Consider the following 19343-nt stretch of genomic DNA (forward strand, 5'->3'; position numbering starts at 1 on the left):
GCAGGGGATTGGGGATTAGGAAAAAACTTCTTTAAGATAACTAGTTCATTCAGGTGAAAATCCGAAGGCACCTTAGGCATAAACCTTGGGTTTGTATGTAGCACCACAGAATTGGACTTGAATTGTAAGAAAGGTGAATTGACAGTGAGAGCTTGAACATCACAGACTCTTCAGAGGAAGTTAATGCTAGCAAAGAGAAAAAACGTTGCATGTTAGGGAACTGAAATACATCCTGAAAATTGGCTCAAATGGGTGACGCATGAGCTGCGCTTATACTACATTAAAATGCCATGATGGAGGCGGACGACGTACAGGAGGAAACATTTTTAGTTCCTTAAAGAACTGTTGTATTCTTGAAGAAGAAAGAGAGATGGACCCATCCTGACGTTACCTTGAAATGGCTGCCAAAAAGACCTTCAACCTTGTATGAGATAAGCCTGATCTTGCCAGGTGCAAGAAAAAAGGTAATATCTAGTCCGGCGTTGCATGAAATGGGTAAACCCCAGCAGATTAACACCAAATGCAGATTTTTTTTTTTTTAATTAAAGACTGTATGTTTTTATTTTAGTAGGTGCTCTCGTGTAAGCCAGTACCTCCTTACAATCCGCCGAGATAGTCAGATAAGCCAAGTCAAGGCGCTTCAGGAGCCAAGCTGCTAATTTTAGAGAAGCCGGATCGGATGGCAAATTTGACCATACTGAATGGAGAGGAGATTTGGTATTGGTCGAAACTGTATTGGATCGTACTCTGAGAGGACAAGAAGTTCGGTGAACCAGTATTGACGAGGCCACCTGTGGGCGATGAGAATCAAACAACACGGCTCTTTTTTTATTTTTTATTTTTTTTTATCTTCCGGAGAACTCTCGGAACCAACGATATCGGAGGAAAAGGCGTAAGCATATAATTGAGACCAGTTTATCGAAAAACGCCTTCCCCTGCGAGTCCTTGTGGGGATGCCAGCTTGCAAAGAAACAGGCATTTGCTGTTCTTTTTTGTCGCAAAGAGGTCTAGATCGGGATGACCCCACAACTGGAAGATTCGATCCGCCGTTGGCTGATGCAGTTCCTATTCGTGGTTGGACACATGTTGACCTGTTGAGGGTGTCCGCCAGCACATTTGTAACTCCCGGCACATGAACAGCCAAGAGTTTGATCCTGTGCCATATTTCCCAAGCCCATATCTCCTGGGCGATCTGAGATAGAAGAACCGACCTCGTTCTTCCCGGTTTGGTTAAGTAATGCATACTTGAAGTATTGTCTGTGCGAACCAATACTATGGCCCCTTGAATGATAACACAAAAGGATTTGAGGGCTAAGAAGATTGCACCTAGCTCTAGCAGATTGATGTGCCAAGCCTTTTGTTGAGGGTTCCATTCCCTGCTGACCTTCAGCCCTTGAAGATATGCTCCCCAACCCTCGAGGGATGAGTCTGTGGTGATTGTGTAATTTGGCGCTTTTTGAAGGAAAAAACGCACACCCCTTCTACAAATTTCTTTCTTGGACCCACCAAACAAAAAGGCCTCTTGCATCCGAGGATTGATTTGAATGAGATCTTCGAATGAACTGGAGACCTGAAACCAACGTAGAAGAACCACCAAGTGGGAGATGCAGGCCAGTCGTTCGTGTGAGACAAACACCTTTGCTAGGTTTGTATTGATTGATGCTCTGAGAAACGTTGATATCGGAGCTAGTACTAGTTGGGACTTGTCATGATTTATTCAAAATCAGGTCTTGAAACAGTGAATGATAAGTCTGGGTGTGCTGGACTGCTTGTAAATAAGAGCGAGCCCCTATTATACAGTGGTCTCAGTAATGATAAATTTAAATGCCTTGCAGACGTAGATAGGCTGCCACTGGTGCCAGCATCTACGTAAAGACACGTGAAACGGACCTAAATCCAAGAGGTAGGACTTTAATTGAATAAGTTCTGTACCTATTGTAAAGTGTAGCCACTTCCTGTGCTTAAGAAGGATTGGCACATGAAAATAGACATCCTGGAGGTTGAGAGTAGTTATAAAGTCGTTCTGGCATAATAACTTTAGGACTGTCTTGAGGGACCACATTTGTAAAGTTTGCGCAAAGATCAAAATCATGCGCTACTTCCCTCATTTGCTTGTTGATCAGGAACTGAGAGTAAACCCTAACGCTGTTTGAGATTCGGAACCACTCCGACGGTCCCCGATTGTATCCATATAGACACTTGCGCAAACGACACCCGTAGAAGAGAAGGTGGAGGTCTCTTTGGAGATGTAGAAAGAGGGAAATTTGACTAATTGGAATAAAAGTGAGATATTAGACCTCTGACGTTTTTGGAGGGAATAAAGGTGTGTTCCAGGTAATCCATTGTTTCTAGAAGAGTTGCCTCGGCTGTACGATGATGTCTATGTAGGACCTGTTGGTACTGTGCCTATATGACTGCGTTTGATTTGCGTAACGCAGTTGGTTCTGATTGCAGGAGCCAATACTGGATGGAACTCCCTTGAAATAAAGGACGTGGAGCTACATTCTGCACTACGAAAAGGCTGCGATTCTATATCCCAAAGGTGCGGGCAGTAATTGTGTCCTTTAAGATGGTCTGCTGTGCCTCATCAACATGCTGGCCAGAAGGGATCCTCAATCAATAGAACAAGTGAAGTATTGAAGTCTGAAAACTCCCTGCGAAAGGCGTAGCATTGAAGCAAAATTGTCTTTGCCAGACTGCCCCTACAGCGAGCTGTGGAAAAAACCTGTACACGCAATGTCCGCTTCACAGTGTATCATTTCTGATGAGCTTCTCTCTCTCTCTCTCCCTCCTGCAGGATCTTCAAAGCGTGAGGCTTGAAGGATTCTGGAATAAGTTCTACTAGCGTCAACATGTCAGAGCACATCTGGCGGCATACCTGCCCAACTGGCTTGCAAGATAATCGCTGTGCCGCCTGAGTAATGACTGAGTCAGGGTAGGCTGAATAGTGGGGAGCTTCGCATTTCTTGTAGAGGCGTGGAAAACAAACCGCCGGCACAGAGTTTGGCCTCTGTATGAGTCTAACACCTTCTTGCTAAATACAATCTATGATAGGAACTGAACGAACTTGTTTATGTAGTTACCCCAGGACGAGGGAAAAAAGGGAAAACGATTCGTCGCTCTCTTCATAAGGAGGGGAAACCTCCAATATTCACCGGAGGTGAATGCAATAGAACTCCAGTTATAAGAGAAGACGTAATCCCGCCATGGTACAGGCTGTGGCAGCCTTGCTGTCAGAAATACATATTTCTGATCTGAAGAATAAAAATGCTCATACGGCTATGTGCTGCCCAAGAAGAATAATGGCAGGAGTAAAAAGCCATTGTCTACCGAAAAACATTGTGCATAAAAGCCAACAGTGTGTGAAACCAACTATCAACGGACTCAACCGTCGACGAATCCAACAGTTGACAGGGTCATCCGTCAACGAATCCAACTGGCGTCGAAGCTGAATGTTGACGAAGCTCACCGTCTACAGAGCTCACCGTCTACAGAGCTCACCGTCTACAGAGCTCCCCGTCTACAGAGCTCCCCGTCTACGGAGCCCACCGTCTACGGAGCCCACCGTCTACGGAGCCCATCGTCTACGGAGCCCATCGTCTACGGAGCCCATCGTCTACGGAGCTCATCGTCTACGGAGCTCACCGTCGACGGAGCTCATCGTCTACGGAGCTCACCGTCTACGGAGCTCATCGTCTACGGAGCTCATCGTCTACGGAGCTCATAGTCTACGGAGCTCATCGTCTACGGAGCTCATCATCTACGGAGCTCATCGTCTACGGAGCTCATCGTCTACGGAGCTCATCGTCGACGAGCCTACCGTCGACGAGGTCACCGTCGACGAGGTCACCGTCGACGAGCCCACCGTCTTCGGAGCCCACCGTCTACAGAGCCCACCGTCTACAGAGCCCACCGTCTACGGAGCCCACCGTCTACGGAGCCCATCGTCTATGGAGCCCATAGTCTACGGAGCTCATCGTCGACGGAGCTCACCGTCGACGGAGCTCATCGTCTATGGAGCTCACCGTCTACGGAGCTCATCGTCTACGGAGCTCATCGTCTACGGAGCTCATCGTCTACGGAGCTCATCGTCTACGGAGCCCACCGTCTACGGAGCCCACCGTCTACGGAGCTCATCGTCTACGGAGCTCATCGTCTACAGAGCTCATCGTCTACGGAGCTCATCGTCGACGAGCCTACCGTCGACGAGCCTACCGTCGACGAGGTCACCGTCGACGAGGCCACCGTCGACGGGCCTACCGTCGACGAACCTACCGTCGACGAGGCCAACTGTCGAAGAAATTTACCATCGACCAAACACTCCCAGTGGTCTACGAGCCTGTAGAGTACAAGAGGGCACTGTCATCATTGTCGTCGACGCATGCCTGGAGGCGTTGTCAGAGGGTACAATGACCGTATCGTCGACAAGCTGGCACATTTTCACGTAGAAAAGTGCGCAGAGTGAGTCTAGACGCCTGAGAGTAAATCTCGTGGGTGTAGATGTGGGAGGCAGACTCAAAGAAGGCCAGAGACCCCTTAATTGTGATGTTACTTCACCTAGTGTAATCTTAATGTGCAGGACACACAAAAAAATCCTCCCACATCAGAAGGGGGGTACAGTCTAAGCACCAGAACAACCCCTTCTCCCCTTACCATGTCAGAGACCAGCAAAGTGTTGTCCATATACTGTTAATGAGGGTTCACAGGAAAAGATCTCAGCTTCCCACAATTTACACAGGGTCTGAAGGAAGACTTCATGTAAGAAGACATTACAAAACTGTGATATTAAGAAGAAAAATTGAAGAAAATTTGAAGAAAATTGAAGAAAACTGAGCAGAGCTCAGGGAGACTCCCTTCACACGACGTGCGGTCGAAAATCTGAGGTGCTGAGCTCTGAGGAGAAGGTTCTAGAGTGTTGCTGGCGCCTGATTGGCTGTGGTTTGGACCAACATAATGACAATGATAGACTGCAAATGGTTTTTTCCTTTTCCATGCATTCCTATGTAGAAATATGTGTAGGCTTGTTATGCCTTTTTTCTATTACATATTTCAGGTTTTATGTTGTTACATATATATATATATATATATATATATATATATATATATATATAGTATATTATAGCTATTTTATTTACCGTGGGACTCCCACTCTGACGATGGGGGATATTCAAGCATGTGAATCTATGAAAGACACCCTAATACTGGCGAATGATAGGTTTTAAGTGCAGTGACCCTTAAATATAGTAAACATATCTCTTAAGTAAGTGGTGCATGCACCAACTTACTCAGGCTGCAATGGCAGGCCTGTAGATCCATTTTGCATGGACTCTCATGGGTGGCATAATACATGTTTCAGCCCATGGGAGGCCTCTGGGGTACCTATGCCCTGGGTACATGGGGGCCATATACTAGGGACTGACAATCCCAGTATCCAATCTGGTGTGTACCTAAGTATATGGCATAACATTTCAGGGGTCCTGATTAGTAGGATCCCAGTCAGACTAGTGAAAAACCAGCAAAACACCATGCAAAAAGTGGGGGTAACTATGCAGTCAGATCCTACCTTCCTACACTGAAGATTAGAAAGGAAATGGAGATAATGGGCCATATGTATGAAACTTTGGTTTTGCGATTCTCAAATAGCGTTGTTTTGCTAATCGCTATTTGAGAATTGCAAAACGCTATGTATGTAGGATTTGCAAATAATTTTGTGAATCCTACATATTCCTTACTTGCAACTTCCAAGGAATACCTCCCCATCCATTCCTATGGGCCAAAGAATGGAAAGACATTCTCAATTTGCAATTCTCAAATAGAGAATCGCAAATTGAGAATGCAATTTCAAGGGTGTCAGGGTGTCAAAAGAACACCCTGTTGCATCCCTGAAATGTGCGTGTGTGCACTTTGAAAAATGCAAAAAAGTGCATTTTTCAAAGAAAGCGCAAATTACCACCAACTTGAAGTTTTCTGGGCCTCTTACATTGCATTTAAGGAATCGCAATTTGCGGTGGGGCGTGGCTAGCCGAGCAGCGAGATGGCCGCTCTCTGAGTGAGCTCCGCCGGCTACTCTAATTAATCCTCCAAGAATCCTGCTTCTGGTGCCTGCAGACCCCCGTTCTTCACGGGCTCCGCTCAGAACACCCAGGCGATCCTCCGGCCCGAGTTTGGGGCGCGGAGGCAACATCCATTGGAAGCGGCGACGGCCTGAATATTCGCTGACCAGCACGTCCGTCCGGCCCCTTGCCGGAAGTGCCTCTCACTGGGCCCCGCGAGATACTGTGGGCCGAGGCTGCGGAGGCCTTTGCTGCTCTGGCGGACTTGGCAGCGGAACATCGCCTGCCGCGGAACTGCTGCATAGGTCGTCCCGGTGAGCCCCCGTTGCAGCCAAAAAGACATTGAGCGGGTGAGAGGTTGTGGGACACTTGCGGGGACCGGCGCGGCTGAGCGACGCCATCTAGGAAGCCGCGGGGTGATCCGGCGTCCGCCCGTGGTGGCGCTGGGCTGCGGGGTGCCCCGGTGGTGGTCAGAGGAGTCGCGCCACCACCGTCTGCATTGCTGCGGAGACCGGAGAGGAGGTGCTGAGTAGCTGCAGCGGAGCGTGGACGGCTTGGAGATCCACCCGCTTCGCCACCACACCGGGACCTACCTTAGACCATACACTGTGCAGAGAAGACCTCCGCCCACGGGATTGTGTGCATTGCGACTTCGGTCCCCGGGTGCTCCTGGGCTGCGGTCTCCCCGCCTGTTGAGCGGATTCACAATAGGAAATACGGGAGCCCGCCATTTTGAACCCTGACGAGGACCCCTCTGTGCGCTGCGGCTCGGGGGAGTCACCGGGCACCTGCGGCTATCTACAACACGGCTGGCCTGGGTCACAGTACACTCATAGCTACGCTTGGCGCGCCCTGGCACCACCTGGACAATTACACGCGGGCTGTGCACTTGCTGACCGAGGCGCTAGATAGGTGCTGACCCCTTGCGAAATCAGCGGAATTTATCCGACTGCGAGGATGGGGAAAAACGACGCCAAGCAAACTAAGATAAGCTTTGACAACAATAGACCACCGAAGAACCCGGCGACGGAGTCGGATAGTGGCGCATCGTCGTCGCAGGGTACAACTCCAGACATCGACTTTGGGGCCCTCATTATGGAGGTGAGGACCGGCTTGAAGAGCATTGACGCTAAGCTGGATAGCATGGCCACACAACTCGAGTCCGTGAAAACTAAGGTGGACGCCCACGAGACGAGACTGGATTGTCTTGAAAATAGACAAACTGAATGTTGTGAATTCCAGCAGCAGGCCAAGCAACACATCACGTCGCTGGAGCGGGAAATCGACAATCTGCGCGCCAAGTCGGACGATTTGGAAGCACGTTCCAGAAGGTCCAACATCCGCATTACAGGCATTCCGGAGACCACAAACACGGGCAAGATGGAATCGTTTGTGTCGGACCTCTTACATGAACTGTTCTACCCTGATCTATCCCCAGTTTTCACGGTGGAAAGAGCGCACAGGTCCCTTGGGAAAAAACCTCCGCCGGGCGCCCCTCCGCGTCCCATCCTGGCTAAACTGCTCAACTACCAAGACAGAGACATCATCCTGCGTTTGGCGAGAGAGAAGGGCAAGATCACGCACCAAGGAAACCACATCTCCTTTTACCCGGATTTCACCCCTCTAGTGCAAGCGGCCCGTAAGGAATTCCTGCCGGCAAAGAGAATTTTGCTACAAGCTGGTGTGCCCTACTCTCTCCTCTACCCGGCGAAATTGAAGGTTCAACACGAAAACACCTCACACTTCTTCACTGACGCCAAATCTGCACTCAAGTTCGCTAAACACATCTGCGCTGGAGCCAGAAGAAAATCGCCAAGACTTGAGGAAGCTTCAGACCACCTCAGTGACAATGACTGATGAAACTACGACTTTCTCCCTGTACAGCTGCAAATTCGCCTCTTTGACTCAAAGTTGGGAGCCCGAAGCAGCCATGAACACTGGTCTGTTACTTTCGAACTGATTCCCTGGGGGTAAGTCACTGAGACGCTCTCGAGCGCCAAACTGTAGCTGCTACCTTCGCGCTTCCTTTGGGACTTTGGTTACATACGGAATTTGTGGACCAAGGGATGGGGGTACTGTTAGAGCACAGGAGCTTTAAAGTTTGACTGTAGCCACCCCGCGTATACGGGGGTGTTAGCCGGGCGCACCACGCCTCATGGGGTGCCTCCCTTTGTTGCTGATGTTGGGGTTTTTCCACGCTATGCGTGTCTACTTCTGGGATATGTCACGACCTGATTGGGGGGTTGCTGAGGGAGGGGGGTGGTGGGGGGGGTTTCATAAGTTGCGAGTTTTAGTTCTGAACTGGTGCAATGTACTGCTACACATACCTATACATTTGTGGACTGTATTTAGAGCCGCGGCGTCTAGGCGACCTTCTGGCCTTTGGGGATGGAGGTACGAGGGAGGGTTTCGACACTACCAAACATTCTAGATGGGGGGTATCAAGCTCTGGACTTGGAACATTAGAGGTCTTGGGGACTTCAACAAGGCCCGTTTGATGCACGGTATATTATCTAGAATATATAGGTATATTAGCTTGAAGAATTACCGGTGGGCTCACGTCTACTCTTCCATCTACTCCAATTATGCGAGGGGCGTAGCCATACTCATACGCAGAGGGTTGGATTGGCGAGAGCACTCTCAAGTGTGTGATGTAGAAGGGAGGTATGTCTTGCTGCATGGTTCTTTGCAAGGGAGACCCATTGTGCTGGCTGCAATCTATGGCCCCAATGTAGATGACCCTGACTTTTTCAGAAGTGTTTGGGCGGAGATTGCGTTGCTGGACTGCCAGACGATCGTACTGGGGGGTGATTTCAACATTGTATTGAATGATGACATGGATCGCAAAGGTGTGAGCAGACCTCAGCATACTAAAGCGCGACAGGCGATCTTGGATGTTATCAGTGAGGGTATGCTTTCAGATGTGTGGAGAGCCAGGAATCCGGGGGTCAAAGTGGGGACCTGCTACACTTGTCATAAAGCTGCCTGGTCCAGATTAGACTTCTGGCTGGTGTCTCCTGACGTGGCGACATGGGTGTCGACTGTTGATATCATGGCTAGATCATTGTCAGACCATGCTCCGTGTATGTTGGAGCTGCGCCCCCCCGACACTATACACAGGGCGTTCCAGTGGCGCCTTCCCCCACACGCACTCACAGACCCGGTGTTTGTAGAGGAGATACGAGAAGACATCATTAAATATTTTAGTGAAAATGCTGGGTCGGCCTCCTCTGAAGCCATTGTATGGGATGCCTTTAAAGCTGTAATCAGAGGCCAATGTATAGCGCGGAAAGCAGGGGTCCTACGCACCATCAGGGACACGTTGGCTAAACTGGAGGGGGAACTGAGGGACCTTGATATTGCTTTTAGCTCTGACCCGTCGATGAAGATTGCTGGTGAACTAAAAACCAAACTGCTGGCCTTTAATGAGGAAGCGGAGCGGGAGGTGCGATTCCTGGGGAAGCAAGCTGAGGCGCGCAGATACGGGGAAGGGGACAGGCCAAGCAGGACACTTGCTAGGCTGATAGCTCCTCGCACACAATCCAACTATATCCACACCATTTATGATAGATCCGGACACCTAGTGATGTGATGGGCCAAGAGGCTGTGTTAGGCGCGTTCGCGGATTTTTATGCAACCCTCTACACCTCGAGACAACTCACGACACCGGCGTCACTGCGAGACGTCCTTGACTCAATCGCACTCATATGGTTTAACAACAACCACAGACAATACATGGACCTCACTGTCACAATACAAGACATCGCCCAGGTGATTAAAAGCATGCCAGCCAACAAGGCCCATGGCCCTGATGGCCTGACTACTTCCTTCTATAAAACCTATGTCGATGAACTGGCGCCGAGGCTACACTCCGTTTTTGTCGAGGCTCTTGAATTGAATTCCCTCCCAGACTCCATGCGCGAGGCCCTAATTATCACACTACTCAAGCCGGATAAAGATGAACAACAACTTGACTCCTACAGGCCCCTTTCTCTTATAAACGTAGATGCTAAAATCTACGCGAAGGTGATTGCGGATAGATTACAACCGATGTTGCCTATGATTGCGCTCCCAGATCAATCGGGATTCATCCCTGGCCGCGCGACATCACATAATCTCAGAACTATTTTCTCTGTCCTTCACTATTTACACCCCTCAGTACAGGCGGCGGTGGTGTTTCTTGACGCCACTAAGGCCTTCGACTCCTTAGAATGGCCTTACCTTTTTAGTGTCCTGGGACGGATGGGCTTCAGTCAAAACTTCATGACTCTGATCAAGCTCCTATATACGGCGCCCAGGGCCAGGGTGAGTGTTAACGGGCTCGTTTCCAAGCCATTTAGTGTATCAAGGGGTACCAGGCAGGGATGTCTTCTGTCCCCGCTCCTCTTCGCAATTGCGATGGAGCCGCTTGCGGCTCGAATACGGCAACACCATACCGCCAGGGGCATCGGCTTCAGCGCTAGGAGCTTGCTGATTTCGCTATACGCGGATGATGTCACCTTGTACGTCATAAATCCCAAAGACAACATGAGTCCGCTACTCCGAGAATTTGTGAGGTTTGAAGGCCTGGCGGGGGTATCCATCAACTGGTCAAAATCTGTAGCCTTCCCCCTGACGGAGAGCACTGATCGCCCTGCTCCGGACTACCCCCTTAGATGGGAGACGGAAGCGGTCAAATATTTGGGTGTCTGGATCAGCCGGGATGTGCAGGAGTTGTGGTCGCTGAACTTCGGGAGGGCGGTGGACTGGTTGGAAGGGAAAATCGAGGTCTGGAACAAATTACCTCTCTCCCTGGTTGCGAGGGTTGCACTGACAAAGATGGTGGTTCTCCCCAAATTCTTGTACTTGTTTGTAAACATACCACTGCCAATGACATCGCACTTCCACGCCCGCGTCCGCTCGCTGCTGCTGAAGTTGGTGTGGGCTGGTGGACAAGCCAGGGTCTCCTGGGACCTGCTTACACTTCCGCTTCGACAAGGGGGCCTGGGTGCCCCTGACTTGAAGCTCTACTCCCTCTGTGCGCAGGCTCAATTCCTGCATTTCTGGGCCTACCCCACTCCCTACCAGCCGCATGCGGCGGTGGAACTGGCAGTGGTCGCCCCCTTGCCACTACGAGTGGCACTATACGGGAAAGTCACATGCCCGTCGCGTGAGGTAGACACAGTGGAAATGGTCCGCTGGACCTGGCGCGAGCTTCAGAAAAGAGCCGGGCTCTCCTTACTTTATGCGCCGGCTGTCCCCCTGAGGGGTAACCCGATGCTCCCTTGCTTAACGGCCAGAGGTGACGTCCTCACGATCCGTGGAAATCGACTTCTCACCTTTGCAGACCTGTATCCCGACTGCACTTTTTTTGAGATGGCCGCAGGCGGGGACGACCAGCCCGACTCTTTTGCAGACATGTTACTGTATCATCCGCTTGTTCACCCAAGAGAGAGCCTATCCGTTCCTTACCAGCAATTTTTACAACACTCATAACAATACTGACCAGCAAAGTGGTTATCAAAGATGGGGCCATCAACGTATAACCACGTTCTCCGATACCACGGACTCCGAGGGTGACGATGGACACAACTCCAACTATGACCCCAACTACGACACCAATTACCCTCAGACAGGCAGACAGGATAACACAGATCGAACCCCACGACCCAACCGTTTTTTAGGGAACCGCCGGGGGAATTACAGACCGAGAAATCGGAATCCTCCCAGAGGGAATTACCATCAGGGTCCTCCTCAGCCATATGTACAAACCCGACACCAACAATACTGGACAAGGTGAAAACCATTCCAGTATTTAACCTGTCCAACAAGCATATGACCCCTGAGACAGTAGGACTACTGACCAGGGGCCTATCCTTTGTGCCCACTACCCACTTCAACAAATTTGAATTTCTGAGGGACCTACATTCTTTTTTCAGAAAAATACGTCTCAAAAAATTCTTTTCCAACCGTCCGACCTTAGTGGACTCTGATAATAAATCAGGTTTAAAACCTCCATCCACTTTTACCCCGTGTTTGGAAGAAATCGGCCATGAGGTAGGAACATTTGAAAAAACGGTAACCCTGAAAATTAACAGAATTTTGAAATTTGTCCCTACAGGTCCCAAAAACCTGAGCAACACTGAGGAACAAACCCTAAAGTCCCTAGAAACTAACGATTCACTCACCATAAAACCCTGTGACAAGGGAGGGGGTATCGTTATCTTTGACACTCCTACTTACATAGATAAGATGAACATCCTTCTATCTGCCCCTGAATATTACGTAAAAATCACCAGGAACCCGGAACCAGCCCTCAAGCGTCGTATTCTACAACTGACCGAAAGAGGAGTCATGAACGGTGATATTTGTGAACAAGAAGCTGAGTTTCTCACCCCTTCATTCACCAGGATACCGATTATCTACGGGGTTCCTAAAACCCACAAAAACCAACTTGACCCACCCCTAAGGCCCATTGTATCCATGATAGGATCCGCCCTGGAGCCCCTATCCAAATACATTGACCAATTTCTCCAACCCTTGGTCGGAGCGCTAGACTCTTTCATCAAAGACACTGGCCATTTTATCTCCAAGGTAGAGGGAACCCCCTATTATCAGAACAGGGAACTCCTGGTAACCCTGGATGTGGAGTCTCTTTACTCCAACATCCCCCAGGAAGGTGCCCTATTGGTAGTACAAGACATCCTAACATCCAATCCTCAGATACAAAATTCTAACTTCATTATGGACTGCCTAAAAATAGTACTAAAGGAGAACTATTTCGAGTTCAATAACAACTTTTACCATCAGGTAGGCGGAGTCAGCATGGGCGCTGCCTGCGCCCCCAGTATTGCCTGCCTATACATGGGCGAATTCGAGCGCATCCATGTCTACAACGAGATGTCGCCTTTTTATGAGAACGTGCGAGCTTGGTCTCGCTTTATTGACAACGTTTTTTTCATCTGGGAAGGGGATGACATCACCCTAACTGAATATATTGCATGGCTCAATTCAGCAGACCCCAATTTGAGGTTCACGAGCCATTTCAGTCAAGATAAGATTGAATTCTTGGACCTGTGGGTCGAACATGACAACGAGGAGATCACGGTGTCTCTCTTTACCAAACCTACCGCCCGAAACACCATACTGCAGTATGGAAGTTACCACCCCCGTTGCCAACGTGACAACATCCCCTTCAGTCAATTCCTTCGCATCAGAAGGAATTGTACAGACATCAAAGACTTCCTAACGGAGGGAGATGTACTTAAGGAGAAGTTGCTGCAACGGGGGTATCCTTACCGGCTGGTCAAGGATAGCTTCAAACGGGCTCGGTATTATAACCGAGAAGTCATGTTCGAACCTAGGGACCCTAACCCCAGGGAATCTATTGTCTGTATCACCCGACATTCGACCATAAATAATCAACTTAGACAAGCAATCAACTCCAGTTGGTTTTTGCTTAACCTAAACCAAGACCAAAGCGCGCTACCGAAACCCATTTTTGCATTTAAACGCAACAAAAACCTCAAAAATCATTTAGTAAGAGGTAAAATGCGAGGGCCGGAACCCTTAACACAGAGCTCCATCACTGGGACCGGTCCAGTGACGGGAAACCACAAATGTGGTCAATGCCATGCATGCCCAAATGCCCTAGTGGGAAATGAAATAGTGACCCCCACCCGTACCATCCACCTCTCTAAAATGAGTAATTGTAGGTCCTCCAATTGTATCTACATCATCATATGTCCATGCCAAACACCATATGTTGGTGAAACAGGAAGGGAGATCAGGTTGCGCATCGGAGAGCATAAATCCAACATACGCACTGGCAAAAGAGGAGCGCCCCTAGTTGAACACTGGACATCCAAGGGACACTCCGAAAACGACCTCAAGTGGTCAATACTGGAAAAAATTCAAACTCCTGCAGGCACCAACCCCACATCGCTGAGAAAAAAACGTGAGGTCTTTTGGATCTTTTTTCTCAATAGCATGGAGAAGGGCCTGAATGAGGAATGCCCGTGGGCAAACGCCCTACTGTAAATTTTGGTTTAATTGCACTCCGCCATTTGTCTAGAGTACTCCTCTGGTCTATCGACCGTCTTATAGTACCTTAAATCTCAACCTCTGTTCTGCAATGATGGGCCCCCGTTACAAGATGGCCGCCGCGGTTTCACTGTAGGAACGAATATCTTTTTAAGCCCGTCCTTTATGTCGCGCAAACGCCAGGATTCCCTCGCGCCCCTACACCTGAATCCAATACCGGCGCCCATATTCCGTATATATAGTCGCACTCAAACGCCGTACGTTCTGTCCATCCCCGTGCGAGCGACCCGGACCGCCGACTGGAGACTGCCCCACGCCTATGCGCCAGGTAAGCCTGCTGACCAAAATTAGCAGTTACAGCTTTAACCCTTAACCGCCTCCTCTGCATAATTCCCGCATCCCGGTAATACTCGTTTGTCATCCCCCAGGTTCCATCTAGAAGGGATTCGACTTAATTCGGAATCAACCTGACGGCAGTACTAACGAATTCACCCAAGACATCCTCTGTGGTAGGCTAGCCCCTATCGTGATGTTTATCTGTAGCCAATGCTCCGTGCAGCCCAATCTTCTCTTATCCCACTTCCCCTCTCTTCCCTTTGTTGCAGATAAGTCTAACTCTCACTCCCAGCCGGCGGCCCCAGCTCTGACCAGAATCCAATTGTGGTTTTCGCCCCAACCTAGAAAAGGTACCCCTAAAATAATTCTCTATGTTGTTATAACGTATGTCTCTGGTGAGGTCAGGACGATACTGATAGTTAGCGCTTAAACTAAACTGCCATTTCCGATGTTTCAGGTATATTTATTCTATACGGGTAGCAGACAAGGTCAGCATCTTCCAACTGTCCTCCACGGTATCTCCCTCTTGATGTGAAGGTATGCGTTTAAAAACTGTGACACTGTATCTTACCATTCCACTTTTAGGCAAAAGCTAATTCAGGGCTAGACAAGCTTACTGATTTGCCTCTTATTCCATCCCAGGGACTCTCAATCTCACGTATCCTTGCGTTACCCCCTTTGGGGTTGACTCCGCCACATATAATTGGGGACGGGATTCCTTCTACCCCAGCCATTCACCTACGTCCACACGACCTTTCCCAGGCATAAGCTAATTGCCTTCAACTGTGGTTAACCATACGCCAGCTCCTTCCGCTACCAGTAGGTAAAAAAAACTTTTTAGACAGCGGCAATATTATATCAGGTTAAAGGAGATGTCCTTCGTTAATATTTCCATCTAGGCATTAAAGTGCTTTTTCTTCTCTTTTTCTAAAAATGTCTAAATATCGGTGTGGTTTCTCTACTGCATAACTGTTGTCTCTGGGCCTAGTCTGGACGATACAAACTGTTAGTCATTACTTGTATAAGTATTTGTATATTCCTGCCTTATTGTGCCTTGAACCCACGCAAGTATGTGTTCTAAAATACATGTTTTTAATATGTTTCCCCATACAGATTTCTTGTACATGTGTGGTTCCCTCTTCTCTACCCCACTTTGCCCTGATGAAGGTGTTGCCCCGGACGGGGCCATACACCGAAACGCGCGTTGGCGTCTGTTCCCACTCAGGAACCTTCTGAACCAACCCGGACATTTGATCATCGGTCCCCTTGTCATCTAAAAATCATCTCTGCCTAGTGTTGTAGGATGCATGATGTGTGAATGTTTTTTGTAAGAATGTAAAGGGTATGTTAGTATGAAGTCAGAACCACTATTTAATTGTTGTCAAGATGTTTATTTATTTGGATGTATAATTATTTATATCTATATACAATGATAATGAATTCATGAAAATAAAAAATATATTTTGATAAAATCTAATTTGTTATATGAGTTGCTTGGGTTCAGGACAATTTTTATAATACAAAGGACCTCTCCTAGGCCATTGACTAAAATTATTGCGGGCAGGTCCCTTTTCAGTGTTTGAATGTTACTGTATCATTCCCTTAGGGAATCTTGCAAGAAGTTAGGTCCGCATTTCCCGGAGGAGCCGTGCATACTGTCCGCCCTCCAAAACTTGCTTTCACGACCTTCCCCCAAGAAGCTGGTGTCTAGACTATATAACTGCATGCAGGAACAGGCCCCGTTGACGGTAGCCACTGCCAAACAGGCTTGGGCTGCGGACCTGGGAGGCCAGCTGTCGGATGACACATGGGAGTACTGCTGTAAGCAACTCACGGCCCTCTCCCCGAACTATCGGCTACGGCTCATCCACTTTACATTCCTACACCGGTATTATCGCACGCCGACACTATTACACCGTATGGGCATCCGGGCGGACGCCTCTTGCTGGAAGTGCGGAGGGGAGGGTGCGTCCTTTATCCATGTGGCCTGGAGTTGCCCCAAGCTGGGTACATACTGGTCTGAGGTCTTCACAGCCATTAATCAAATCACACACAGGAATGACACGCCGACCCCACTGCTAGGTCTGCTAGGGTACGTTAAAGACACTGAACCCTGCGACAGAAAACTGCATGCCTTACTCCTTTTATACGCCAAACGACAGATTGCACTGCACTGGGGCAGGCCAGCTCTCCCCTCTTTCAAGGGCTGGATTAGGGATGTGACATACGGCCATACTCAACTGACACACTACTGGGAGACCATGCCCACCGCTTCCAGACCTACTGACATTTGGGACCCCTTTATACAGTGGACTAGAGAACGCACGAGTTCGGACACCCCGGGTACCTCACCTGATACGAGCGTTTCAGACGATATGGGCTGAATGTGCATACTGAGTGACTGAGTGATTGTAGCCCCATGGACCCGCGCTGATGCGGACCGGCCCTGCTCTGCCGCACGATCTGCGATTGCGGCCCCCACTGCCCCCGAGTATGTCACTGGCCCCCCTCTCCCGCTGACCACCTTACGGCCTCATTGTCGCCCCTCCCCCCCCCTCATCCCCCCCCACATGCCCTCTGGCCTATACGTGCACATAATAGATGCCGCCACACTCCCGCCTTAACCATAGCTTACCCTCCTTCGGGACGACCCGGCGCGGGTCCATGAGACCTTATTGTTGGCTGAGGTGTTATATGGCTGTTTTCTCTACGTACTTGCACCTTCGATTGATGTTTTTGGTTTTGTTTGTTGGAGGGACATGTTGGGAGAAAAACGGTGCTGATAGGCACATCCTTTCTACATGCCGCTGCAGCGGGTTGCTGACCGCTGTTTGCCCAGAGGCGGCTTAATTGATTCCTGATGCCTTTAAATGTCTGCAGCACTGAGAGAAAAGTAAGACCGTTTACTCGCTGAAGTTGCACTGCATGCGCTTAAGATGTTATTGTGTTGACTGTCTACATTTGGATGTTGAACCGGCCGGATGAAGGCCCCTAACCGTTTTTCCTGGACTTTGTGCATACTATACCTGATAGCGGCCTGCCTCCGGGTTGTTGGCGTGACGCAGTGTAAATCTTCTATCTCATTTGTGCACAATAAATGTCTTACGCCAAAAAAAAAAAAAAAAAAAAAAAGGAATCGCAATTTGCGATTTCTTAAATGCAATAGCAAAATAGGAAATTGCAAATTTGTTCTTTCTTATTTTACGAGGTTTTTTTCCTTTCATACATCCCACTTAGCTAAATTGCGATCGCAATTGCCGAAATTCTGTGAATTCCGCAATTTTGAATGATACATATGGCCCTGGATGATAATCCTCGCACAAAATCAGAATACAAAATGTTCATTCAATTCTATAAGAACCTAATACTGAAGGAAAAAGCTTCCTACTTAAAAGAAATTGAAGCGGGGAATGGCTGCTCAAAAGTATTATTTGCCACAGTAAAAAATCTCTTGAAACTTCCAGACCCACATGATCTTAGAGCTAGCCATCAATTTTGCAACTCACTAGCTTTGTCATTTCAGCATGAGGTTAAATCTGTCTATGACACTTTTATGCTTTTGACATGGTCAAACATGATCTACTAGTTGACCATCTATCCTCACTCGGGATCAGGGATAAAGCGCTCTCCCTGCTGAGCTCCTTATCAGATCGCTCTCAAGCGGTGACTCTTGGAGAATTATTTCTCCCCATCCTTCTCACTACCCTGCGGAGTACCTCAGTGATCCTCCCTGAGTCCGACATTATTTCATCTGTACCTCATCCCTTTGACCAAATTAATCAAAAGCTACAGCTTCATATTGAAGTTGTATACATGTGACACTCAGATAATTGTCTCAATTAATAGCTCATAAAACTCAAAGGCAGTTAGATTTCACAACTGTATGTGTCATACAGCAGCTTGGTTACTTCGGGGGATTACGAGATTTGACTCCGCCTCTAAGGCCCTGACTAAACTGCACAGGCTTCCAGTTGCTAAGCGTATCCAGTTCAAAGCCTTATGCATAGCACAGAAATCATTGCATGGTCCAGGGCCGTAGCAGATGTCAGGGCATCGAAAGCCATACACCCCAGCTAGACCACTTAGGTCAGCGGATTGCGGGAACCTGGTCACCCCCAGGTCACGAAAAGTCAAAGGGGGGGAAAGCTTCACTCATACAACGACTAGATTCTGGAACTGCATGCCAACAATACTGAAAAAAGAAACTAAGTTGTTAAAATTCAGAAAGGGTCCAAAGACTTGGCTTTTTAGAGGGTGAGTCCAAACTAACTCTATACAATCTGATTGTTCTGAAGGTAGCGCCTACACCCCTTCGGGTATATGTTTCGCTCTATAAATGCCTCATTTAATTTTTCAAGCCCTGGGTGCATTACATTCCTGTGCGGCAGGCCCTTTTTAACCTCGGAGAACTACTGTGGTTTGTAACGGAGAACAACAAAGTTGTACAACAAATTTCAGAAAGGCGGTGCCAGTTCATCTCTGACCACTTATGCATGGAGGATGTTTCCTGCTATTGGGAATCGCTGCTGAAAAAGTATGCCAAGCTTCTAAAGTACAAAGTGAAAAGGAAAAGGAGCTATACAGACCTTGCTCCGCCATATGTGCAAACAGAACTCTAAGTTCAACTCATGCAAACCCCCAAACCAGTATCTGAAACGGTCTACATTTCTGGGACTAGTGACAATTTTCAAGCATAAAAGAAAGTTCAATTTTCAATGTTGACTGGCCAGCAGCATAAATGAAGCTTTAGTGACCACTTAGATTGGTCCAAAGGGGAAACTAGCAGCCTATTGCACCTGCCTATCTAAATGTAACTTTCTTTTTAAATGGTACTAACGAACAAGTTACTTACCTTCGGTAACGCTTTTTCTGGTGGATACAGTATCTGCCTGTGGATTCCTCACCTTGTGAATATCCCCCTGGGTCAGCAAC

The 19343-nt window shown here is 48.5% G+C and overlaps 1 pseudogene; it reads left to right on the plus strand.

Annotated features, from left to right (window-relative positions):
* The window catches only part of LOC147728431 (protein O-glucosyltransferase 1-like), a 32438-nt pseudogene extending 13408 nt beyond the window's left edge, over positions 1-19030 (plus strand).
* Positions 19031-19343: the final 313 nt, after the last annotated feature.

This window comes from Lissotriton vulgaris, chromosome 3_1 (genome assembly GCF_964263255.1).
Source record: "Lissotriton vulgaris chromosome 3_1, aLisVul1.2, whole genome shotgun sequence".
Classification (NCBI taxonomy): Eukaryota; Metazoa; Chordata; class Amphibia; order Caudata; family Salamandridae; genus Lissotriton; species Lissotriton vulgaris.